Source organism: Pavona decussata, unplaced genomic scaffold, assembly GCF_977016875.1.
Source record: "Pavona decussata unplaced genomic scaffold, jaPavDecu1.1 SCAFFOLD_280, whole genome shotgun sequence".
NCBI lineage: Eukaryota > Metazoa > Cnidaria > Anthozoa > Scleractinia > Agariciidae > Pavona > Pavona decussata.
In genome coordinates, this window is record NW_028145681.1 from 346,250 (window position 1) to 373,024 (window position 26,775).

Sequence of the window (26,775 nt, forward strand, 5' to 3'; positions counted from 1 at the left end):
TGTGACCTTTAGGAATAGGTTTTCTGGAAAACTAGACACTGACTGAGCATGTATTTGATTTTTATTGAAAGCATCAGCCCAAATTTTTTTTGCCGGTTCAAATATCCAAAAATAAAATGTTTCGGGACTACTATAGATTCACATATCCGACAAAATAAATGGATTGGAATAAGCTTACCTATTTGTATTACCGTTGTCGAAGGGCTGTTTCTCCAAGTAGATGTCACATGGCCTTCCGTCATTGCTTTACCCCTTCAATTTACCTCAAGACGGCAGTGGGTCCAAAGTGTATTGAACTCCATTATTTCTATGATTATCAACCTGCTCAGTCCAAAACGGTGTGCTGTGACCTGCGGCAATCATGAAATCCAGGGTGGTGAAACCATAGCAATAAAGAGTCTCTTACAAAGTGAAGTAAGCAAATCAGTTGAAAACTACGCTCAAAATGGAATAAGACAAATATCATGAAAGGATAAATGGCATCTTTATATCAAATTCAAAGCAAAGACAGTTATCTCGCAAACCCAGTTCTCAGTTAAATAATACTCATTAGAATATTTACTGAAATGAACAACATTTCGGAGCGGACAGTTTTCTTTCATATTTCTGAAATGTGGCTGTAAACGGAAAGCTAATACGCCTGATCAGAAGAAATAAAATGTCTTACACTTTCTCACTTTTGGTTGGTGGAAAATGTGGGTGTGATTCAAGAAGTAGGATTCCATCATGTAGGATCATACCTCTCGTATCGTGCAGCAAGAGTATATCAAGTCACAACAAATTGTTGAAAAATTTGTAGACGTGAGAAGGAAGTTGAGCTTATACTAGCAAGAAGTGCCTGTTTTCAAACACCACCGAACATCCAAGAAATGACCATATGTCCCTTGCACTGTGAACGTTTGGGTATTGGTTGGCAGAGATCGATCAGGTTATGTAGTGTGCCACAGAGACTTTCGGACTATAGTGAAGACTCAAACAAATTAGCTGAGAGGGGCTGTACCCTGGATCAATCAAAATTCATATTTGAAACCACTGGAGAATTCATCCTGTTAAGATACAAACTCAACTTATGTAAACCCGAAGTGCTTTATGTAGACTGGAAGTAGTTGTAAGCTCAACACCAGGTTGAGGCCATGTATTGCACCATATTGAGTTCTCTCAGGAGTCCATGCTGTGATGTAGAAGCTTTTGTCGTGTACCAATAAAAGCTGAGTTCCAGTTGATGTCTCTGATGTTTTACTCCGCCGAAGAACATGGCCACGCTCACAACAGGTTATGGGCCCAGTCGAAGGCTGTTGTTCAATGGTGATGAAGCCAAATATGAGCTGTGGGAGATAAAATTCCTTGGTTACATGAGACTTCACAAACTCCATGATGTTATCCTGGCGGAGAACGAGCCAGAAGAAGACAATGTGAGCAAGAACATCGACACTTTTGCTCAACTTATCCAGTGTTTAGATGATCAGAGCCTCTCCTTAGTTATAAGAGATGCTAGGGACGACAGCCGGAAAGCTTTGCAAATACTGAGGAATCATTACACGGCCAAAAGTAAGCCACGTGTTCTTGCCCCGTACACCGAACTTACCTCGCTACAGAAGGGGCACAATGAGTCCATTATGGATTATGCTCTACGTGCCGAGACCGCAACTGCATCGTTGAAATCCGCCGGAGAGCAAGTCAGTCATAGTCTTTTGGTAGCCATGGTGCTGAAAGGTCTTCCAGCGGAATACAAAACTTTTTCAGCCATAGTTCTGCAGCGCGACGACAAGGACGACAAGATGAAGTTCCACGAGGTTAAGACCGCAATCAGGAGTTATGAGGAGACAGAGAAATCCTGTACACCATCAAAAACTGATGGAGACAGTGTTATGAACTGTAAACACAAAACTCCACCAGCAGACAGCTCCATAACCTGTTATTCTTGTGGTCAGCCTTGACACAAGTCGGCAGCATGTCGTTACAAAGACAAGAAGAAGAAACAACACTGATGGTGCAGCCACTGAGTGTCGAAGACGCACAACACAGACGTATGCCATAAGAAAGACTGTTAATACTGTTAGTGATAGTAAGTGTGATGAGAAGGATGCTTCATTTGCATTCAAAGTAACGGCGGACAATTTTAATTCCAGTAGAGAAACTCTTTACTAGTTGATACTGGAGCTACTGCTCACATTCTCAGTGACAAATCAAAGTTTCTAAAATTTGATGAGTTTAAACCTGAGAATCATTACATAGAGTAAGGAAATGGTAGTAGGGCTAGTGGTGTTGTGTCTGCTAAAGGCAGAGCACAAGTTACCCTACATGATGTAGAGGGCAATGTTCACAAAGTTTTCCTTGAGGATGCTTTGTACGTAACTAGTTATAAGCAAAACATATTTTCAGTCCAAGCAGCAATTGATAGGGGTAGTGCTGTAAATGTAACACCAAATTCTGCTGAGCTGAATACACCAGATGGGACAAAATTTGCCATAAAAAAACACGGCAAAGTTTATTACCTAAATAACACAATGCCTAGTAGTGGAGCACACTGCTGAGACTTGGCACCAAATTCTAGGGCAATGCAACATGAATGATGTATACAAACTAGAGGGTGTAGTTGAAGGGATGAAAATAACAATAAAAGGTAAGTCTGAATGTGATGCTTGTGTGCAAGGCAAAATGTCACAATATCAAAACAGAAAGCCAGATCATCATGCAACTGCTCCTCTCCAGTTGGTCCATAGTGACCTAGCAGGCCCTATTACCCCAGAATCAAAGGAAGGTCACAAATATGCAATGGTAGTTGTTGATGACTATTCAGGTGCTTTGTGTGTATATTTTCTTAAGAACAAAAGTGATGTCCCTAGGGTAACTGAGCAGTTCTTAGCTGATACTTCACCCTATGGCAAAGTGAAACGATTACGATCTGATAACGGGGGTGAATACATTAATGAAGAGTTCAGATCGCTCATGCTAAAGAATCAAATTAAACATGAGCAGTCAGCCCCCTACTCACCTCATCAGAATGGAACAGCCTAGAGAGCCTGGAGGTCCCTCTTTGATATGGCTAGATGTTTGTTAATTGGAGCAGAGTTGCCTAAACAGTTGTGGACTTATGCAGTCCAGACGTCAGCACATATACGCATCAGATGCTACAACCATAGAACAGGTGAAACTCCTTATGAGTCTTTGATGGGTATCAAACCCAATTTGTCCAACATGCATGTATCTGGTACAGTGTGTTATACATTTGTACAGAACAAAACCAAATTGGATGCTTGAGCTGAGATAGGTATTTTTGTGGGCTATGACAGCTCCAGCCCTGCATTTCTTGTACATTACCCACATCAAAATATTATCAAGAAAATCTGATGTGTCAAGTTCACTGACAGCCTTGACCATGTTAATGAAATTGTTGAACTGTTGCCTGATTCTGCTGAACCAGAACCTGAGAAACCAGTACATGAAAATGAGGCTGCCAATGATAGTTGTTATCCTATCAGAGATCGTGTCAGACCAAAATACCTTGATTATTATGTAACTGGGAAGGATCTGGATAATGCAGTTGACGATGCTGCAAATTGTACAAGTGATTTTTGCTACAGAATAATCAATGCTCCCCAGTCGTACCAAGATGCAATCTCATCCCCATATTCCAGTAAGTGGAAGAATGCTGTGGATGAAGAGTTTAATGCATTGTGGGAAAATGAAACATTTGAGCTCACCTCTCTACCAGAAGGTCGAACTTCAGTGGGGGGGGGGGGGGGGGGGGTGGGGGGGAATGTGGGTCTATGCAATAAAACCAGGTCCAAATGGGAAGAAAAGTACAAGGCAAGTTTTGTTGCCAAGGTTCCCGGAGTAGATTATTACGAGACTTTTCACCAACTGCCTGTATAACCTCAGTTTGCATGTTAATGCCGTTGGCAGTGCAGTGGTCGTAATTGGAACAACATGTTACATGAGCATTTTTCTCAGGATGGTTTTCTGCAATCTCTAGGTTGTTGCAATTGCGTGGGCTGATGACATTATTATTGCAGGTAGCAACAGATGTACTCAAAGAGGCATGAGAGTCCCTGATATTGAGATTCAAAATGAGAGACCTAGGGGTGCTTTCATGGTTTTGGGGTATTCAGTTCAAGTGCAAAGATGATTGTATTGAAATGAACCAAAATCAGTATATACCATCTAGGAAGCCCCCTTCAATTCGACGTTATGCTGCAGCAAACCAGCGTCTTGTTCTGCAGTTTCATGGGGATAGTGACAAAAGCATCACTCTTTGCAAGGCAGCGAAAGGTAACAACCTGACAAAAATTAAAGTCTGGAATGAACTGCTGTGCAAGGTTGCAGATGCTCTGGAACACATTCATAATTGTGGGTTCATCCACAACGATCTTAAGAGTAACAATGTGTTGCTAGAAACAAGAGAGGGACATCCAACTCCAGTTATCATGGATTTTGGGAAAAACCCACGGCCAAACCACCTCACATCTGTGGACTGTATAGGAACAGTTACATTGCACTGGAACTTGTCAACGGGCACCAGCAAACCTTCTGTAACTGTTCTTGAGAGTCGTCCATCAGTCTGTGTTTTAAAAGAAATCTTTGCATTGAAAATTACTTGCAGCAGAATACCCGCTAAGAGATTTTTGCGTGGTGGTGTATAAGTTAGAATGATTGACGCTATTTCTACTTTTTGGGGGTTGGATTTTATAATGATAATTTAAATATTCTTTTTGTACTCAGCATTTATGAGTGATGAAATATGCATTTACTATAAAAATGAACTAATTGAGTACGCAGTGTGTGGTACGCAGATGTTAATTAACCTGTATGCTTAAATAGGTTTTTAAATGCTAATAGACTGTAAACGCTTGATTTAGTACATGCTGTTGCCAAAGTGAAATATTTTGCGCAAACCCAAAGAGGATTTCAGGGCATTCCCATGATGCTTAGCGTAGAAATCGCTCAGTTCATCTTCGTCAGGTCATGCGTCATTGTGTTTCGCGCCTAAAATTACTGGATTTTGCTTGGATTTTTTTTCCTTCTTTAAGAATAATATAGGTAAGTTTCTTTCGTCTTATTTGTGCTTTGGCATCGTAAGAACCAACTGGAGTGGAATTTTGAATTGATTTGCTGTGTTATGTGCTTTTTCCAAGGCTTTCTTTATCAGCATTATCGCGCGAAGAGTCCATTGTGTACGGATGTGCGTTGGACAAAGGTATGTTTCGATCCGTTTTAATGATAATTTATAGAACACGTTAGCTCATTAAAGCGTTAAATCTCCCCTCAAAGGATAAAAGAACAATATTATTCGAAATGTATTCTAATGTACTCACATTTTTTAAGATTAAATATCATTTTAAACTGCATAAAAAATAGCGCCAACAGTTACTTTCGGCGAGTCTTGTCACACGAGCACGATGTTTTGGTTGCTTGTTTTCGTAACTGCCATCACATCTGTTCGCAGCTTTTCGCTTTTCTTTCGTCTTTCCTATAAGCCAGGACTTGCAGTCACCAGTTTGGTGATCTTTTAGTTGCTTTTCACATTTTATAAGTTTAATGGTATTGATTTGAGATGTTTGTGCTCTTTTTTTTCAGATGGACAAATACTGTACATGTAGTTCTAGCAAGAGAGCTCACATCGAAACGGGACAACACGAAATAAGCCCGATAAAAAACGGTCCACACCAGTTTGTGGAACTTCCAGAAAAAGCCTCTTTTCTGATGGGATCGATCAGACTGGCAGGACTCCATTGGCAGAGGTACATGTAGGATAACATTTGGATGTCTTCCTTTTAAAATACAGAGTTAAAGCTTATTTTTATTTTCTGTGCATCTAATTTATTAGGTAACTCGGAAAAAATCTCCTTTAATCCTTACAAGATTGCGAGGACTAAGTAAGTCACCAAAGTCACCGAAACAGCTATTTGTCTCCAAGAAAATGAGAAGCATTTGGCAAAGAAAGGAAGCTAAGATGTCGCCCTGGTGCAGTTTGTGGCCCTACATGTGGGGATTTGCAGCCTACAACAAGCGAGTGCCTTTCTCTGAATTTGAAGTCAAATTACTGGCAGAAGGCCTCAAAGAACATTCAGGAGGTAGCTGGTACAAGCTATCTTCGAGAAGGTTATAAGTGTTATTCAGTTTTAAACTCGGTCATTTGTAAAATAGTAAGTTAATTATGAATATTTTGTGAAGAATAAATTACATGTTTCACTTCAGGTGGCCCCAGGTTTACACGTTTTTAATGCTTATTAACTCTCATTTGTGGTTTGCTTGTAAATTATGTTTTATCATTTATAAATCATAACATTGTTAATTTTTGATCAATAATGATTTCTTGAAACATAAGCAAGCGAAAATTAAAGTTAATAGCCGACGTTTCGGCATCATCGTGACACCATTCTCAAGGCAAAGTGGATAAATTAATGCAAAGATTTTTTATTTCTATACTTAACAGTCTCTACAAATGGGCAAATTAACGGCTCACAAGTTCTTCAGGTGAATAACTTTGCGCGAATCGAGTCTGTTTGCATGTTTAGGGATGGTTAAAGTTTTGTTATAAAAAGCATCTCCTTAATTAGGCAATCAAATTTGTTCGAACATTTAGCTAGCACGTGAAATTCTTCTGAAAGACAACGAGGCACGTTTGAGTTATGTTCGCTCAAGTAGTGTTTACAAATAGACGACGATTTTTGTTTGTGTCCATCAACGCGTTCGTGGAGGTGGCCGCGAGTGTAACCATCATATCCTGCATTGCACAGGTTACATTGAAATTTAAAAACTAGATATTGTTGGTTAACAGTGGCAGGCTTGACTTCTCGAACTTTAAGGTCTTCGTTGAGTTTTCTGTTAATGAACACAGGCTGAATTGTGGTCTTGATTTTTGACCTGAGGTCTATGATACATTTCTTCACTACATTAGCAGAGGCCTGATCTTTAAATGGCATGACAACTTGGATGGTGGTTTCAGCTGATGGAATGTGCTGCTGGTCTGGTACTTTGAAATCGAACTGCTTGACAGCTAAATTGAATAAGTGCCTCGGGTACTTAAGAGCAGCTGCTTGTAAGGATCGAGAATTCGCCGTCAACGACCAATTTGGCGAATCGCTCATATGCTGTCCAAAAATACCCTTTGGTGAACTATTTTCAAAAATCATATTTAAAAGTTCCAGCGACTTTTTAATTTTAAGAGATTCGCAAATATTTGAAAATGCGGTCAAAGTGCGGTTTTTCGGCCAACTGAAGGTTCAAAATAAGGTGCACGAACGAAGCACTGCCAAATGCTTAAAATAACTTAAGTTGAAGTCTAACTTTACACAAACTATGAACAACTATTCTTGTTTATTGTCCACCACTAAATATTTTCAAATCTATCTATTTCGTGATTCTAGCGAGCACTTTAAAACCACCTTTGTAGAGTGCTAAAAATAGCGGCGAAATATAGGAAATATTTAATGGCACAAAAGTGTTCCTGGTACCTCAGTTTTCGATAATTTCACTTTACAACCTTAACATATAGTTATTAAACATGCACTATAACAAGTTTCAAGCTCGGACTCGCAACGCTTCCCTCTGAGAAAATCGGAGAACTTTTGCAATGTGTTCGGCTCAAATAACACAAGATTTAACGACAAAATGGAAGCTAATTAACTCGAATTAGGCCAAAATCCAAAAAATAAAGTTCAGTCTTGTTAATTTGTCATTCGACGTTAAAAAACTTTCGTCATTGTGTAGAATAAGCATATCCTGAGGTATTTGTTACCCTGGAAAAGCAAATTGGAGCTGGATATCCCGCCATGTTTACCACGGTTAGTTATTCACCTTGCCGACTTTCCTAATTGCAAACTGTTGTCGACAAGTATTGCTTACATTTAGGCTTATATTTCAAAGGAAACAAATGCTGTGAATTAGGGGTTTTAATTAAAGTCTTAGAGAAATGTCCTAATTCTTTAGGACACGAAATAAGCTGACATTTTAAGCCATACAGTGTATTTTACTTGACCAAGATGAAAATGCCTGTGAGTTTTCACACTGATTCTCCCACAGTTGACAAAAACTGAACATCGAAAATTACCTATTCAATTCATCTAGAACATTCCAGGACACTTACGTCATTGTCCAAACACTCCAGATTATTTTTAGAATCTAAATGTCTGTCTTTCAGCGGAGTTAGCAATCAATGATGTACTGTTACTGAAAACAGGTTTCCAGAACATCATGGGGTGCTTACATATGGGGCTTAATTGTTTAGCACTTTGTCAATCAGTTTTTCGAGGGAGATCAACTGGCGTCTCCGGCGTCGTCAAAGTAATGTGTGAGAAATGGCGCTTTGCAGCTATAGTACGCTACTCAGTCAGACTACTCTGTGCGGACAATTTAGTGATTACCCTGGTCATTTTGAATGTGTCACTCTCAAGGATTGTATGAAAGATATCACAGGGCACTTAGCGAGTCTTAAACTCAGTACTGATGAGGGCATAGGACTGAACTAAAATAAAGTTGCTGTTACCTAGAGCTGGTAACTGACTTTTGTAAGCACAAACATAAAGGCTTCCTGTGTTTGTTTTCCATTTCACGTGGTAGTGATAATTTATTCTAAGTTGCCAAAAACTGTTTTTAGGTGATTTTCACAGTGGAACAAAGGTATCATACCTTAAACATTTGCCCACGCCAAACGGCTGACTTTGGCATCCGTTGCAGCGTGTGTGTGAAGACCTAGGCCTAGATATTCCTCCCTCACCCGTCCACAAAAAGGCCCCATACCTGGCTCCTCTAGAGGACATTACTAGCAAGTGCTTTGTTGCGACACAAGTTGTGACACAAGTAATCCAATAAGAACTGCAGGCCCGTAGCAAGGTTTAAACAACTAGGGGAGGGGGCAAGCAAATTAGTTAAACAAAGCTACACCCCCCACCCCCATCGGTCAAAAAACAGACCCAGTAGGGAGTTTAAGATGCAACGAGAATATCAAAAGAAGGAGTAGATTTACTAAGCAAAACAATTACTTTGCACCTGCATCACACTTTTTGGTACATTTCTTTGCCATCACTGTACGCGGACTACCACGTGAAAATGCCTAATTTCACGTTTGAGTCTTTGAAGGAGGACGTAACAAGACGACGACAAATTTTCCTTCCTCTTTTACTGGTTACAGTGAACTTAGTAATCAGGCATCAAGAATCCGTCCTCACGAGAATAAGCCTAAAATGAAAAATACATATATAAAATAGCGAGCTGGAATTATCGCGGTGAAGTTTAAAAGAACGCGAATATTCTCTTTATAGATAATGTTTTGGCTACCACCAACGTCGTCTTATCTTTAACTCCCTACTTAAAATACATATCGGTCATAAGGATTTTGGTTCTTATTTCCGAATCACAAGGAAGGAATGCCTTTGTTGCTGTGTATAAAAACCAAACGTTAGCAGAGGAAACTGTCAGGTAAGAAACAAATTATTAAAGGTTGTGAAAAGGCACTTGCAGCGTCAGAATAGTCTTGTTTCGAATTCACGAAGACGGCTGGATAAAAAGGCAAAAGACACATTTATACAGGGTTAGCCTCAACCTAAAGCAAAATATTCACAAATTTTAGAAAGAAAGTGCTGTATCCTAAAATAAAACAATACACAGAAATAATAAGAGTTCATCTTCTCACTGGTATTTGTGAATATTTTACTTCAGATTGTGGATAACCCTAGCGGTCTCTGTGAATTGGAAACTGGATTAGTCAAGATTAATTGTTGCACATTATCTTTTTTTTTAATTAGTTATTTTTTGACATATCGGTTTTTTTTTTTTTTTACACTTACAAAAATTCTGGGGGGGTGGGGGGAAGGGACTCAAGCCCCCCTGCAACTCCCCCTGCTATATGGATTTAGGGATGGGTATTATATTTTTTCAGAGTTTCGGGAGAATGACCAATTTCTAAAAGAAAAGCGAAACTTCTTTAGCCACAAATTAAGACAAGAAAAAAAATCCTACATAGATTTAAAAGATTTCTACGTAGTTGTCAGTTTTGGAGAAAAATTCTTACCCAAAAAATTATCTTCCTTCCTTCTCCACTCAGAAATATAAATTCCAGTATCGTCAACACTAGTCGTTTCGGATAGTATTTTGCTTGATTTAGTTTAGATGTTACTAAGGTTGAAGTAATTAAATAAGTATGGTTTAGTTAATGTCAGTACCTAACCCCGATGGTTTGGTGTCGCGTGACATAGAAAGATTGTAATCTGGATTGCGGATAACATGACCGCATGACTATATCTATCCTACGTTTCCAGCTGATTGTATTCAATTTTGCAGAAAAGTTCAGTTGTTTGCATTAGCATCAAAGGCCACTATTATTTTGCACTATTCTCATCTATGAACTCATTTTTATTTTCGAGAAAACATAAACGCGGAATCTCACGTTTCGTCATTTGCCACAAATGCGATTCTAATCTTGAGCAACTATTTTCAACCCGAAGATTAGGAAAGCAGGTGATACTGACTATGAAGAAAAATGATGTGGATTTAATTGGCATCTGATGCTTATAATAGTTGTACGGTTTCAGTGGTGTGGAATCAAAAGTGCCGATTTATGGTTTTGGGTATGTGCTTATTTTTTGTGAGGACTTCAAACAATAAGCTTAATTTAAGCGATAAATCTGATACCATTAACAAGTTTACCTCTCGTTTCTTACTCAATTAATGGCATTTGTGTTTGCAATTTATTGCTATTCCAATGAAACTCTGTCATTTTGATTATTTGAAGAAGCATTAGCAAATCTTTCTTACATTTTTTTACATCTCTCAACTGAGAAGCAACGAATCGCATGTTTTCATTGGCACTCAACGTAAGAGTACCTTGAATATTAAAATGGTTCGTGGTTGCAAGCGATTTCATGTCGATCTTACAGTTTTTAAAATGTTTATTCTTTTTCAATATCCCATTATTCCGCTTACCTAAAGAATTCAGCAAGTTTTTTTTAGAAAACCTAGCGGCTAAGGATTCATGACATCTCTTAGATTTGATCTGTCAAAAGTGCTTGCGGACAACTCTTACATTAGGAGTAAAGATTTTCATTTCAAATTTAGATTCTCGAGGGGCCATAACACCTCTGTGGCCGTTGCCTTCCATGATAGTAGACATATCTTCAGGGTCAAAGTACAAATTAACAAAACGTAAGTTTATTTTTTGGATTTTCGCCTAATTCGAGTTAATTAGCTTCCATTTTGTCGATAATCTTGTGTTATTTGAGCCGAAACATTGCAAAAGTTCTCTGATTTTTTCAGAGGGAAGCATTGCCAGTCCGAGCTTGAACCTTGGCATGGTGAATGTTTAATAACTATATGTTAAGGCTGTAAAGTAAAATTATCGAAAATTGAGGTACTAGGAACACTTTTGTGCCGTTAAATATTACCTATATTTCGCCGCTATTTTTAGCGCTCTACAAAGGTGGTTTTAAAGTGCTCGCTAGAATCACAAAGTGGATAGATTTAAAAATGTTTAGTAGTGGACAATAAACAAGAATAGTTGTTCATAGCTTGTGTAAAGTTTGACTTCAACTGAAGTTATTTTAAGCATTTAGCAGTGCTTCGTCTGCGCACCTTATTTTGAACCTTCAGTTGGCCGAAAAACCGCACTTTGGCAGCATTTTTAAAATTTTTGCGAATCTCTCAAAATTAAAAAGTCGCTGGAACTTTTAAATATGATTTTTGAAAATAGTTCACCAAAGGGTATTTTTGGACCGCATATGAGCGATTCGCCAAATTGGTCGTTGACGGCGAATTCTCGATCCTTACAGGCAGCCGTAGTCTTAAGCTTTAAGACTACCATCTCTAGTCGATTGCATTCTTCTGAGAAGTACGACCAGTTGGAGGATATACGGCAAGCTCAAGCTAACATGGTGGTGATTAGACTGTGCTTGTACCGATTATCCATGTGGCTCTGATAATGAAGTACGAGCCCTGTATTAGTTGGTTTTACGTAGACCTTGGTCTTGACTCTGAGAGCTACATTTAACAGTTCAACACCGATGAAAGAAAGTGAGGCATTCCTTTCCACCTCCATAGTTAACTTTGCTGATTGATGGCAGTGGTTTAGGGTACTTCGCTTTAATTTATCCACTTTGCCTTGAGACTGGCGTCACGATGACGCCGAAACGTCGGCTATTAACTTTAATTTTCGCTTGCTTATGTTTCAACATTGTTAATTTTATTGTTATTTTTATTTAATTACTTATTCTCTTGTAATGTGAATGTAGCTAGACCTTGTAGCTAGACATTGTTCCTCGCTATTATCAAGAAACCAAGCACACGATTGCTTTGTGGAAATCTGTTTTGTAATGCACATGCAGTTCTGTGAGTAAACCTTTCCCAATCTCCCAACTCCAGCGTTGTCGGCAAAACTACCGCATGCTGAACTATATTCTGGACGAATGGATTCCATGGCACAGGGACCCCGACCTCTCTGCCATGGACATCAATAAGCATTATAACATAATTGCTATTATCAATAGTCTTAATGTTTTAATATTTAGTGTTGATTGAGTCATTATTTGTTGACCTAGTGTCGCATCCAATTATTAGTTTGTTATTTGATATGGGTAAAAAGCATATTTCATTGCCATGTAATTGTAAAATAATTTATAATCACATTTAGTTTCTGAGAAATTACCCTTTTCTTTCTTTTTTTGTTTTTTTACCTAGACCTGCAAATGGCATCAAAGGGTTTTCCAGAAAAACTGTTGTTGAAGTTACCACAAATATTGAAAGCCAGGAGTTTCGTGGTCAACAAAATGCTGAGATTGGCTTAGACGAAAATCCATGTGGTTCATCAACAGACGACCTGGAACGTTTACACAGCATGTGCCATGGCTGGCTAGGCCCAGTTTTCACACTAAAAGAATTTAAGATGAAGTGGAGAAAAATTGTGCGGTAAGTTCTGAAAGTGTAATCAAAAGTAAAATTACAATCCTGATGCTTATAAATTTTCTTATCAGATCAATTAACATTTTGTCACTGGTGTGACAGGTAGTTAAACCATCCTGGCTTTTAAGCTAGTAGAAAGGGGTAGTAGATTTTGAGAAAATGAATGATTTCAGGAGCAAAACAAAAGACACCCTTTAACAACCCAAATTGCTTTTATGTTTTGTAAGGTTGTTTTAACAGTTCCTGCTTTGATCTTTTCAGTAACTTCTCAAAACCGATGGACCCTGAACTGGCTTTCTCCTGCCAGGCCCTGATTGAGAGGTTTTCAACTGACTTATTACCATCATTTAACAAAGCTCCTATAGGATGTAATGAGAACGGTGGTGACAATGATGATGGAACAGACTCTAGAAACCCATTTCGTCTTCACCTACTCATCAGAAATACCAGGGAAGACAGTTCGATTTTTGTTGCAGGAAGATCTTTCTTGCCACCAAGAAACAGGGTGTCGACCAGGCAATGATTTTACCGTTTCAATATCAGTTTGCCCCCACTTTTGTAATACCATTTTTTCTTGATCAAATGCCGGGTCCTGAATAAGCGCCAGGCCTCCAAGTTGGAGTTATAAACACTGAAGCCCCTTAAGCATTTTACTCAAGGTATAGGAAGCTCAAGGTATTATGGTAGAATATATGGCTGTCTATGTAATGGATAAAAACCCTTACTAATAACCGCTTTCAAATAAACTGCTAAACACCTCCTCTACAAAGCCAAGTTTCATTTATACACTTGGGGCGTTCAATCAAGAAAATACGGTAAACTTAGCACAATGTTTATACAATCAATATGTGTTTCATGAAATGTTTTCGATGTTTCCTTGAGAACCTTGTTGGGGTTAGTAACAGCTGAGATAAATCAATTAATGATGCATCAATTATCGATCCATGTGAAGATTTGGAGAGACATCTATTGATCCTTTTCAATAATTTGTTATTATTTACAGCATTACTAAAAAACTGTCAGAGATCTCACTAATCAGTACATTTTATCTTGATGACAGTTTTGAGACACTAAATAATAGTCTGGTTCTAGTACTTATTAAAAAACTGATTACAATTGATTTAGTTTACTATGTCTTGATTTTCAACTGGAGCCCCCCCCCCCCTCCCCCCCTCTCTGTTACATGTAAATACTAAAAATAAATAATTCATTATCACTTAAAATGAAGTGAAATGAACAATGTACATATCTGTGAATAAACTTTTCACAAATTTTTAAACTTGGCAACAAATGGAAAAACAAAATGCCTCAGGGAAAGAGACAGAATGAGCAGCCTAGCTGCAAATTAAACAACCAACAACTGCAACAAAATTGATGTACAGCTATTCCTTTCAGCCATTCATTATTTGGTAAAGGCTGCGAACACAAGGTTTACGTATAGCCAGCTGTTTATTCTATTTTACAGATTCCATTTTGCTGTGCGTCTGTTTTGTTATAGAGCACATAACGTCAAAATGTGGTTAGAACAAAAAGTGGCAAACAAGCTGGAGACAAGTTGGTCACTGTTGTTACCATATTCTGACGTCTTCAGTAATCCATAACTGAACAGAACCCCGGCAAAATGAAATTTTCTTTTTATACACTAAAATGAAGAAAAACTTTCTCAACAAAGCCAGCCATGCATCTGTACTCTGACAGATCATGGGAAATGGGCAATTGTACAAATGATGTTAGCCAATATCATTTTGATAAATAATAATACAAGGCAGATACTACAATTGATCATTATACTTATATTTCCCATCTTTTGGAAGCCATTTCCTAGTCTTGGTAACCAAAACCGATGCAAAATAAGTCCAAGTTGGAGTGTCTGTCATGATGAACTGGCATTTAATGTTTCTAAATTTAACATATTTTATCTCGTTGTTCCTTATGGCTGCAGTAAATTTAGGAAGTTTCTTTTTGGGGATATGACCTACTCTGTCCCACTGAGACCCAACTTTGGCTTGAATTATAAGAGCATTGCAGTCTCTTAAATTGTCTTGCTCAGGGAGTACTATAAGTTCAACTGGGTCTTTAGCACACGAAAATTCCCTGCATTTTTTTAAGGTGCTCTGGCAATCTTGATGAAACGAGCTTCCACGTAGAGGAACATATTCAGTAAACATAGGAACAGATTCCTCATGTTCCTCCTCTTCCTCGCTTGCTTCCTCGACAAACCCAAGTACCGGGTTTATTTGGAGGAGAAAGGGGTGAATGCAGATGGTTACACCAGTCAGCAGCTGAAAGTGCGCTTGCAGAAATCAATGAAGGTATCATCGTGTCTCATCAGCCACTTGGCAAAAGCAAACCTGAGATCATTTATTCAAGTCGAATATCAGTTCAAGATGTCTTAAATGTTCTAGCAGCTAATTCAGAGAGGAAAGCAAATAAAAGTAGCAGCCATGCTATAAGTACGCAGCAGATTGTCGATATGGCACGTTAGAGTAAGTTTAAAGTCAAAAAATGTGATGGCGTCACCATAAGACCCCTTGAAGTGAATGACGTGAGTCTAGAGTCTGCGAAACGAGTTATTCCTAACAGTCTTTACTGGTTAGTATGACTAATCATAACTGCAGACGAGCCTAATCATCAAGAACTTGACCGTTGAAGCTCATGTAATAGACAAGAAGACGAGAGACGTGTCTTAAGCATCGTTCAAGACATCGTACACTGTGCGACAAATGCCCGGGTGAAGCTACCAAAACAGATGAGCCTAGCAATGGCTGTACGTCATCTGACAGGATCCAAGGTGCTGATCACCCTATTAAATCGAATGGGTCATTGTTCCTCCTACGATAAACTACAGGCAGTTGACACCAGTCTCCCCATCGAGGTTCTGGCAAAGACAGAGGAATATGGGACAATCATACCATCAAATATATTCCCCGGGCTGTTTGTGCAGATAGCTGCAGACAACAACGACTTGAACGAAGAGACTCTGGATGAAAAAAATACGATCCATGGGACAACTATGGTTGTGTACCAGTGGCGACAATCAACTGCAGTGGCGGACCACGCAACGAGAAGACGATCCTTGCAGACATCTGGTAGTGTGTATGAGATACAGCAGTGTTCAGCACATGGCAGACGTCCTGTTGAGTATGTCAACGCTGTTGACAAAGAGTGGTATAACGGCCAGTGTGCAACATATTCAACAGCAAGTAACAAGGTTACCTGGGATCTTCTGCGTCTGAATCCATGAAGTCTAGTGTAGACGACAACTAAAGTACCAGCAGTAAATCAGCCTGTTCCAAGATAGAGGGCTTTCAACTCTATTTTGTTCCCAGAAATTCCCTGTGCTAGTAACATTGCTTATTGTCCTATGATTGACGGTTCCTCTACAGAATTCAGCACATTTTACACAGTCATGAAGCATGCCCAAAAGATGAGCTCAAGCTTAGGCCAAGACGATTGTGTTATTACACTTGATCTTGCCATCTACACTAAAGCAAAGCAAATCCAACTGAAGTTCCCAGACACTGTGATAAGACTTGGTGGCTTTCACATCGCATTACATTCCCTGTCGCTGCTTGGAAAGAAGTATCAGAATTCAGGCCTCGAGGATCTTCTGATAGAGTCTGGCGTGTATGCGGCTGCCACAACATCCGCCCTAATGAAAGGCAAGTCGTACAACAGAGGCGTCCATGCGCACAAGCTGACTATGGAAGCACTGTTTCATTTGCTGTGGAATGCCTTTGTATAATGGTATAGCCTTAATTATGGAGATGATCAGCCAATCAGCGAAGACGTCCTGATGAAGAAGATCGCAGCTTGCAGAAGTGCTGTAGCAGCTAAGGCAACCCTAACAGAAAGAGTTAGTGAATTGGAGCATAAAATGGAGTTAACATCCTTGTTCAACGTGTTCAAGACAGAAGCTAGATCAAACTCCAAGCTCTTTGCCTTCTGGGAAGAATATAATTCCATGGTAATCGTGCCTCTACAGCTCATCAAAGCTGAGAGAACAGGAAACTGGTTCTTGCACCTTTCATCTGTAGCAGCCATGACGCAATATTTCTTTGCCATAAGTCGACACAACTATACTTGTTGGCTCCCAGTGTACATAGCTGATATGAAGCAGCTAGGAAGCAAGCATCCTAGCGTTCATCAGGAATTTGCAGCCGGGAACCATCCTGTGAGCTGTTCCAGCCAGCCGTTTACTCAAGAATGGACAGATATGGCATTGGAGCAGTCCATCAACGCAGACTCCAAGTCCAAGGGAGGAATCATTGGAATATCTCAAAGTCCAAGTACCTTAGAGAGGTGGTTTCTAACATGTCATGCAAGAACAGCTGTGACAATGGCACTCAAGGTTATGTACACGATACATGACAACGATCGATTGGGTACGCACAAAGAAGCAGCGCCAAAAAGAGTCCAGTGTGAAGGTGATGTGCAGAAGCTGGTCAACTGTTTCACATCTGGTTCGATGACGGATCCATTTTCCCAGACAGATACGGATTCCCTCCTGAACCTTGCGACGGGTGTTGTCTTGCCTACAGATGTAGCAGACAATCTGGTCAACAGTGCTAAGAACCGCTGTAGCAGATGGATACTTTTATCGCGAAACGGCTCAACACCAATGAAGTCAGCTTCTGGGATCCCGTTACAAACCTCAGGATAAAAACGTTTGACACTATGACAAAGAAATTTCAAGTCAAGGCATCAGTTGAGAAACTTGTAACAGTTGGAGCTAACAGGGACTTGTTTTGACGGCTTCTGATCGCTGCCAACGTCAGACAAATCAACCCGAAGGACGTTCTTAGCTATGAGCTCTGGCCAGTGTCATTCGCTCTCGCACACGAAGACGGGAGCTTATGCAAGACCAACAAAAGTGCCCTGGCCACGATCCTGGAGACCAATCCTGGCATTCTTCCCCAACACAAGCAACTGTTCACATTATAGATGGAATGGCTATGGTACAGGTTACCAGGTCTGGTGGAGCGACCACGTTTGGCGACATGGCATCAAAATACGTCCTGATTCCAGGATTGTAATCGAATCAACGGACACTGATGTTCTTGTCCTGAGCGTAGCACACTTTATGACATCAACTGTGAAGAAACGTGGTTTAGAACTGGCGTCAAAGATTGACTTCACTACATTCCAGTGCATGATGCACCCTGAAAACTCAGGGAGACACTATGTAGAGCACTTCCAGCCTTTCATGCGGTGACTGGATGCGATACAACCAGTGCCCTTGCAGGGATTGACAAGAAGAAAGCATGGAGTATGCTATGTCAGAGTCAACAGCATCAAGAAAGTCTCGGCCTCTTGGGAGTCTGAAGAATGGACGAAGACACCATGACCAAATGTGAAGCCTTCATCTGTGATCTATACACATGCCCGAACTTAAGACGAGTTGAGGTACGTCTTGTTCTGCCAGAAAAAGCAGAAAAGTGAAATGCTGCCCCCTACTTCAGATAGTCTGCTTCAACATTTGAAAAGTGCTAACTATCAAACTATCGTTTGGAGAAGCTCCCTCGAGGCCGTACAGCATCTTCCCCCACCAGAGGACAACTGATGGGACAAAGAAGGCGCCATTTTAAAGCCAGTTATGATGACCAAGGAGCCAGCACCAAGAAGCTTGCTGGAATGAACAACATGTCAGTGCAAGAAGTCTCGTTGCCAGAGTAATTGTTCATGTTTCAGCACTGGACTATCTTGCACTAAGTCATGTTTCTGCATGGCTGACACTGAATGGTGTAAAAGCCCACACGGAGTATCTCTGGTGGACTACTCTGGAGATTCTGATTGTGATTCTGACTGAACATTAACAACATATTGTTATCGATTCTCTTACTCACAGAAGTACGGTACGAGTCAAAAAAGGCAAAGAAGAATGTAAACAGGACTATCTTTTAAAGTGCTTTCTCAGTAGAGAATTAAATAAAGTACCAAACATTGCCTGAACGGTCTTGTCCTTGTCGTTTTCTTAGTGAATGCATGGCAGTTGGCCTCTATCTAGATCAGAATACAATTGAGGCTGGCTATCTAGGTTGAGTTTCGAAATATGAATCACAGTTTCGTAGAAGAATATAAACAACTCGGCCCTGTGTAATATTTTTTTCATTATTTTTTTTAATGAAGCGAATAGCAGAATCTTACTTTCGAATGCACGTCATCAACTTACGGCCACATGTTTTTCGCTAGAGAGTCCTCTTCCTAAAGTTGTGCGTTCAGAAACGTACAGGTTAATAACTGATTGCATTTAAAAGAAACTAGTTAAAAAGATAAGATCACATCTGAAATCGGTGAAGAAACTTAAACTAACAAAGGAAATGATGTATATTCTAGTAAAAGCGGTCATCTCCAAGTCACGTGACAGGTCACGTGATATCCTTAGGCTTGTTTAAACAATGCAGTATTCAACATGTAGTTGATAGGTAACCTATTTGGAGTTTCCGTCGGATTTCACAGACAATAGAACAGATATAAGCAGATGTTTGTTAACCTCGTTTTCATGCTAAATCATATATTACGCAACTGATGCCACAATTCAACTCTATAAACTACCTGGCATTGTTCAGGAGGACTTGTTCTACCAAAATCAGGTTTCAAACCTTTTCTGTGGTAAGGGTTGAGCGTAACGCCTATTTTCAGGTGTCTGCTACCTGACTAATTGGTTAAAATCTGTTTTTTCCCGATTTCAGCATGAAATGGTCCTTAAAGTCCTAATCTTTTGTATTTTTCACAACTATGACGTCAAAGCTATTGTTTCTACGAAAATCAAAAGATTCGTATTAGGGGAAGTCTTTGGAACAATTCTATGAGAGTCAGTCTCGATGGAGTGGCCATATTGGATTTACCAGGTTAAGATACGTTTGTGCGATTCCTATGCAATTTCTGGTTTTTGAAGGTCTTGAAAAATAAATATTATGCCTTTAAAAGAAATTAGCCCAGTTCAATATTTCATTTGTAGGATGGTCTGGCTTTTTCTTGCTAAAGAAGCCCTTTAGTGCTTTGTGTAGCTGTGTCAAACAAGATGAATGGCATCACATTGAGCAACGCGACCTTCAAGTAGCTCCTTTTCACAAGGAGAAATATTGTATTCCTGATACATGGCAGAAGAAAGAGCAAGATCTGTAAAGCCTGCCTTGGTCGCATCAGTGTTGAAGAGAAATCTTGAAAAATAAAGAGTTGAGGTAGGTTAACATTTCCAAACATTTTGCTTTATTGACCAAGATCACTTCAGATTATTCACACCATTGAGAGGAGTCAAATCGCTGGTATGGAAAACTACTCAGGTTACAAAACAAGCAACTCTTAAATTTATCGTTTAGAATGAATTTTGTTTTTATTTTACTTTAGGGAAAGGGAAATGCGGGTGCAGGTGATTGTGGTTTGCTGGATAATTCCGCGATCAACATTTAAGCAGATAACCATCCAGTAAGTGAAACAAGTTTTTTATAATTTCCACGTGGCTTGTCTCGATTGATGATTTTTTTATTTCACATGATATATGAAAACTAATTAATATAGGATCTGAGTTCTCTATCAAATTGGTTAAAATAGATCACGTGATTGTCATTTACGTCACGACACCAGATTCAGAAAGTGCAGTGTTGGAGATAACTCATGAAAATCATGCGATATTGCAAATGGCTTCGAGGTTTGCACAGGTTGGAGAAGAGGAAATCCCTCAAATCATCAGTGACTCGATTCCAACGAACACCAAGACAAAAACAGCCTGGAATGTTTCCATTTTTTTAAAGGTAAAAGTGAAACAAAACTGAAATTTTGTAGGTGCTTTTCTGTAAAACTTATTTGTCGTTTGCGAAAAACAGGTGATTTCATCATTCAAGCTTACTGAAGCGTAAGCTTTTAAAAAAGAACCTTAAAAAGCTGAATGAATTTGTGGTAAAATTACTGTTTATCTTTTCGCTACTGTCTAGAATGGCTGCAACTGAGATACCCGTCTGAAGAATTGGAGAACTTGAGTGCAGAAATATTGGCCGAGCGACTGAGTAAGTTTTACTAAGAACTAAAACAAGAAGAAGGAAAGGACTACAGAAGTTCAGCTCATGTAGCAATAAGAGCGGGAATCAACCGTTACTTGACTTCAGAAACAGTTGGAAAGACATTTTCTATTAGAACTGATCCAATTTTTAAAACGGCAAAAAAGTCCCTGAAAGCGAAACCATAAATAATCAAGGAAAGTGGTGCGTCTAAAGTCAAACATCATGCTAGCATTCAGCCCAAGGACATACAATAATGCTACGAAAGCAGTGTTTTCGCTGGCGATTCGCCTATTTCGTTACTAAGGGTGAATTGGTTTAATATAAGCCTGTATTTCTGCGGAAGAGGTCGAGAAAACCAACGAAGATTGACAAAAAATAGTTTTGTTTTCAAGAAAGACGCAAGTGAAGTGTAATATGTTGAAATGGCCAAGCAAGAAGACACTAAAAATCATCCTGGCAGGTTCAGTTACAAGGCAGACGAAGTGGATCCTAAAATATTTTCTACTGGTGAAGCCAACTGTCTAGTTCAGTTCCTTAAAAAGTTAATTCAGGTTCTTAATCCAGGTGAAGAGGCACTGTTTCAGAGGCCGAAAAGAAAATTTTGTGCTAGCGATGAAATCTGGTTTGACAGAGCGCCGCTCGGTGTGAACAGTTTAGGAAACATGATGAAAGAAATATCAATAGCAGCAAACCTAAGCCAAGTTTATACAAACCATTGTATAAGAGCGACTTCAGTGACATTGTTAGATAGAGCAGGAGTTCCTGTCCATCGTATAATGCGAGTGTCTGGCCATAGAAACGAGGAAAGCGTACAAGTGTACTGTCAACGACAAACGCTACAACAACAAAAACAATGTTCTGAAATTTTGGTGGCACCAGTTGCTTCGACGGCATTGGCGACAAAACTAACAGAGGAGATAGAGCACAGCAATAGAAATGAAATAACGAACCAAAACATGTTGGCAACTACTACAAGCTCGCTCAAATTAGTCGACTTTGGGAATGCAAAACTTGAAAACTGTAATTTTGTGTTCATGTATAACGTCACAAAGAAAAGTGATTGACAATTGCTTTGAACAGTCAACAGGCTTCTCGCCGACTGTAGTTTCGAATTTTTATAGCTATTGAACACAACTAAGCTTGTGTACAGGGTATTGGTGAATTGTAATTTGCTTATTATTGAAATACACCTATATTTATTTACGGATTTTTAATTTATTAAAATTGCCTTGTCACAATAATTATCGTTTTGTTTTCCCTTTAACGTGTATCGCGTGCAGTGAACTCAGATCGTATATTAAAAGGGTTAGAGACTGTCAGTTCGTGTTTTGTTTACAAATACACACACTTGCTGACTGTACAATGAACTCGAAATTTTCAATTCTGCACTCGGCCTTCAGTATTGAAAATTTCTTGTTCATTGTACGATCCGCGCGTGCATGTATTTGTAAACAAAACACTCACAACAGTCTCTAACCCATAAGTACTGTATAATGTTATGGATTTTTATGGCTACAATTGTTTTTTTCCCTTAAAACATCTTTCAATGTTATCACAGCTCTGTGAGGAATCAAAGCCCTAGTGTTTTCTTTATAATGACAAACATCTTGGATTAGGACCCAGACTACAGATAGATTTTCTGTTTATTGTGTCGCATCAACATTGTTTTCAATTTGCTTCAGGTAGCTGTTTGTGGTCACAGTGATAGTTTGCTGGCTGACCCCATGATCAACATACATGCATCGCTAGAAGATGCACAACTAGTAAGACACAGATTGTTGAATGAGCATATGTATTTGAATAAAGTATTATTAATTGATATCTGGGTCCAATGTAAAATACCCAGTCACTAATAATTTTTTAATAATATTTATTTGAATGGCGCAAATTCAACTATACAGTTTTCAAATGCGCCTCACATATATGAGCTGCATATAATACTAATGAATAATAACAATAGGAAAGTCAAATCCAAATTTACATATAAAATCAAACTAACTAACTGAACTTATGTGTATAAAATATATCAGAGCTTTATTCGTATGCTTGAACAAAAAGTGCGAATTTAAGTGTCTGTTCAAAAGTACTAAAGTTCAACGTGCTTCTGACGTCATAAGGAAGAACATTCTACAATTTCGGTGCCACTCCTATAAATGCTCTATTGCCAAGTGTAGGTGAGGTCTTAATCATGGGTGGCGATAGGAGAAACTTGTCATTAGATCTAAGATTATATTTAGAATTGGGTCTTAAAGTTACTAAATCCGATATATACTTAGGAGCTGTCCCATAGATTGCTTTAAAGGTGACTATTAGAATCTTATAGTCAATTCTGGACCTCACTGGAAGCCAATGTAATTCATGTAGTAATGGTGTTATATGGCAATACCGAGGTACACGGTATAGTAATCTTGCGCCGCATTTTGATTAGATATTAGATATTAAATTGCTAGGTAGTCCGTATAAAAGTCCATTACAATAGTCCCGTCTGCTAGTTACAAATGCGTGGATTAATTTCTCAGTTGAGTCCCTGTCTAAGTATTTTCTGATATGCCTGATGTTATGTAGGTGGTAGAATGCGCCTTTGCAGGTCTTTGCGATATAAGCGCTCAAAAGAAAAGGACCCATTCTAATTCAATGAGATTTTAAAAAATGTAAGTGGCATTACAGCAGATGAACTAACTCATATCAGTATGACTTCAGACTAGGAAATGAGTGAGACCAGTGTGAGATATTTTTTAGAACTGGATTTATGTAATCATACAAAAACATTTCTAAAGAAGCCAATTTGAAACGTTTTTGTAAACTTTGAAATGTATTGGTTTTTTTTTAGGTTAGCACTATGGCAGATGTTGACAGTGTGGTTATCCCTGACCGTGTTTGATCTTCAAAATGAACACAGGCGCCCAGTCCTCCTTTGAGACCTTACCACGAAGCCCAAGAAAGGACCAAAAGGGATATGCATTCTGAGATAATTACAACTTTGAAAACAGTGGCCCTCAAAAACGTACATTTTGAACCTGGACCAGCACTAGTGGAACTAATGGAAGACATCATACAAAGCAGAGTGTGGAGTCAAACATTTCCAGGTTGTTCACTGCCACAAACATCAGTTTCGGAGAATAGATGTTTTTTGCTGCATATGATCCCAGAAAAAAAAAACATTATAGAGGACGAGGGACTTTCCATTTAATACTATATTTTTTGCCAGAGCCAAACTGAAGCTGCACACGATGTGAAATTGTTGTTGCGATACTCGCAATCGGCGCGTCAGTGGCAACTAAGTTTTGTTTTACAGAAAATGTTGTGCACCAAGGCTAAAACCAGGCGGTTTTTGTGTTGCTGCAGCGGTGTTCTGAGGACCCCAACTGCTCAAGTGTGTAGAGTTGGTAGGCTTGAGCCGTATGAATTCATATATATGTCAACGGCATTTCGATCAAATTCGTGGGGAAGACGACAAAACATGCTCGTGTCCGTCCACTTGGGGGCATTCACGTAAGTTGCACGGCCATCCTGTTCCCTTTCGGTTTTACCGAATTCTAGACCAAGTTGGCCAAAGCAGCACGTCGTATAAACCTGGGACACGTTGGTGTAACAAGTGTAGAACAGAAGCCCCCAAAAGGTTTAAAAACTGGCCTCAACTCGAGGAAGAATTAACTGAGGTATGTTCTATTATAAAATGTCCATTTTAATACTGTACTTACAAGGATAATTCGCGTGAATAAATTTTTCACTTTTCACATTTATTATTGTTTTTTCTGAACAACAACTATTATTTAACCTTTCCAACGAGTGTTTGTTTCTCGTCATAATTACGAATTGTTGAAGTTCTTTCTAATGCCTCCAAAGTGTGAAAATTGTTTTGAAACCATTTGCATGTAACAAAACCAGGAACAAAAAAAATGTAATTACCTGTGGGAGCTGTGCCAATTAATCTACTGTGAACATAACGTTACCTCCTGATAAACCAGACTATGTCAACAGTAGACAGGTTTCCAAAAATAAAAACTGTTGTCCATTCACAGGAGATGTGTGATGCAGAAACGGCTGGGACAAACAGTGTGTACCAACAGGTACGATTGTACTGAATGCATTATCATAACTGCCATGCATTGGGTTACACATGCACAGACACCAATTTTTTAATGGGCTGTTTATTTTGTAGGTAACTCCATTTTCGCCCCCCATTGTAACTCTTTTGTAACAGGTGTGTCAAGAGACAGCAGAAATGGAGTGTGAAGCTGGGGAAGTTCAATTGATTGCTAAGGTACAGTTTTTACAGTAAACAGTAACTATTTTGCTTGCATGTAACTTAATTCACATTCTTTTGTGCAGTCAATATCCAATCAGAAGCTGAGGACAGCTTGCAGGTTGGCTTTTGATTGGATTAAAATCCCATGAACGAACGTGAATTAGTTTAAAGCAGTCACATTTTTAAGCTCCTTGCAGTGAAAGATATAGATTAGTCTTGGCTAATCCACGACCAATCGATTGGACCCAAATCACATTACATTAACTGCTATCAATTTCATTGGGATCTTGGTCGATTATCATAATATCTCCCTGAAAATTATTTCAGACTGATCAGGGAAGCAACCAAGAGGAAAATACTGGTGCCGGATCCATTCTTGAGCAAAAACCAAAATCAATGGTAAGTTGAAGATTTTGTAATTACAACATATCTTACACCAAAGTGTTAATAAAAATACTACATGTAGTTTTAAGAACAAAAACGTTTGTTACAATAATAATAATAATTTTATTATGAAACAAAAGCACATGCAGTTTTTCCCTTTTTGTGTCACAGCTTGAGAATCCTAATTATTGGAAGATTGTCCAAGGACAGTTTGGCGAAATGCTGGTAGGCCAAGAGGGGGATATTTTGCTGGAGGCATCAACTTGGAAACAAATTCAGGAGAAGTTAAATGGTAAACAATAACAACCTCATTCTGGTTCCTGTTTTTCAGAAGATAATTAACTGTGGAAATGATTTAAATTACAAAATTCATAATCTTCCCATGTTCATAGAGTTGATATGTAATGCAAGTTTAATATTCATAAATATTAGCATTTTGTTGAAACACACCAGTGATGAAATAGCACTTATGTATGAAGAGTACAGATTTACTGTATAACCATTTTGAATCATCCCAAGTTTTGTTTACATCTTTATTACACCCATTTTTGAAATCACTGGTGATCCTTGCAATCTGATTTCAAATATCAACAGTGCGATTCATTCCCAAATTGCACCAATTTTTTGCTCTAAATCGCATCCTTTCTTTAGCCCATTCAAATTGGAAATGAAGTAACAAAGCCCATTCAGTTCAACTACCATTATTTATTACACCTATTTTGAAATCACTGGTGATCCTTGCAATCTGATTGGCTCTCAACAGTGCAATTTATTCCCAAATTGCACCATTTTTTGCTCTAAATCGCATCCTTTCTTTAGCCCATCAAAATGGAAATGAAGTAACACAAATAGAATATTAATATTGACAATGATACTATGTGATTTCAAAATAGGTGTAGTAAAGTGGTAATTGAACTGAGTGGAGTGCAATTTGGTCTGAAATCATACGCGAAATTTCAAAATCACGAGGAGTAACCAAAAGCATGTAAACAATAAACAGTTCAGTAATAAGTACATATATTACCACTAGGTGTTATAGTGTCTTGCAATAAAATGTCTACAAGTCAAGTAAGAATCTTGCAGAAGATACCATCAGTTGCATCTAAGCGTGTACACGGGAGGGAAAGGCATGTTCTACTTGGGTGCAAACATGACATGTTTTGGCGCCGAGCATTTGAAGTTTGGAGTAGGCACCTGTCGTTGACTTCATTAGTTTTTGCTCAACAAAATATTCTTTGCAAGCATTTTTAC

The 26,775-nt window shown here is 38.9% G+C and overlaps 3 pseudogenes; 2 read left to right on the plus strand and 1 right to left on the minus strand.

The window, feature by feature from the left end:
• Positions 1-14,612: 14,612 nt before the first annotated feature.
• Positions 14,613-18,755, minus strand: LOC146455291 (uncharacterized; annotated as a pseudogene).
• LOC146455292 (uncharacterized) lies at positions 17,699-18,700 on the plus strand (annotated as a pseudogene).
• Positions 18,756-20,341: 1,586 nt separating the features above from the next.
• On the plus strand, positions 20,342-22,732 carry LOC146455293 (uncharacterized protein KIAA1958-like; annotated as a pseudogene).
• Positions 22,733-26,775: the final 4,043 nt, after the last annotated feature.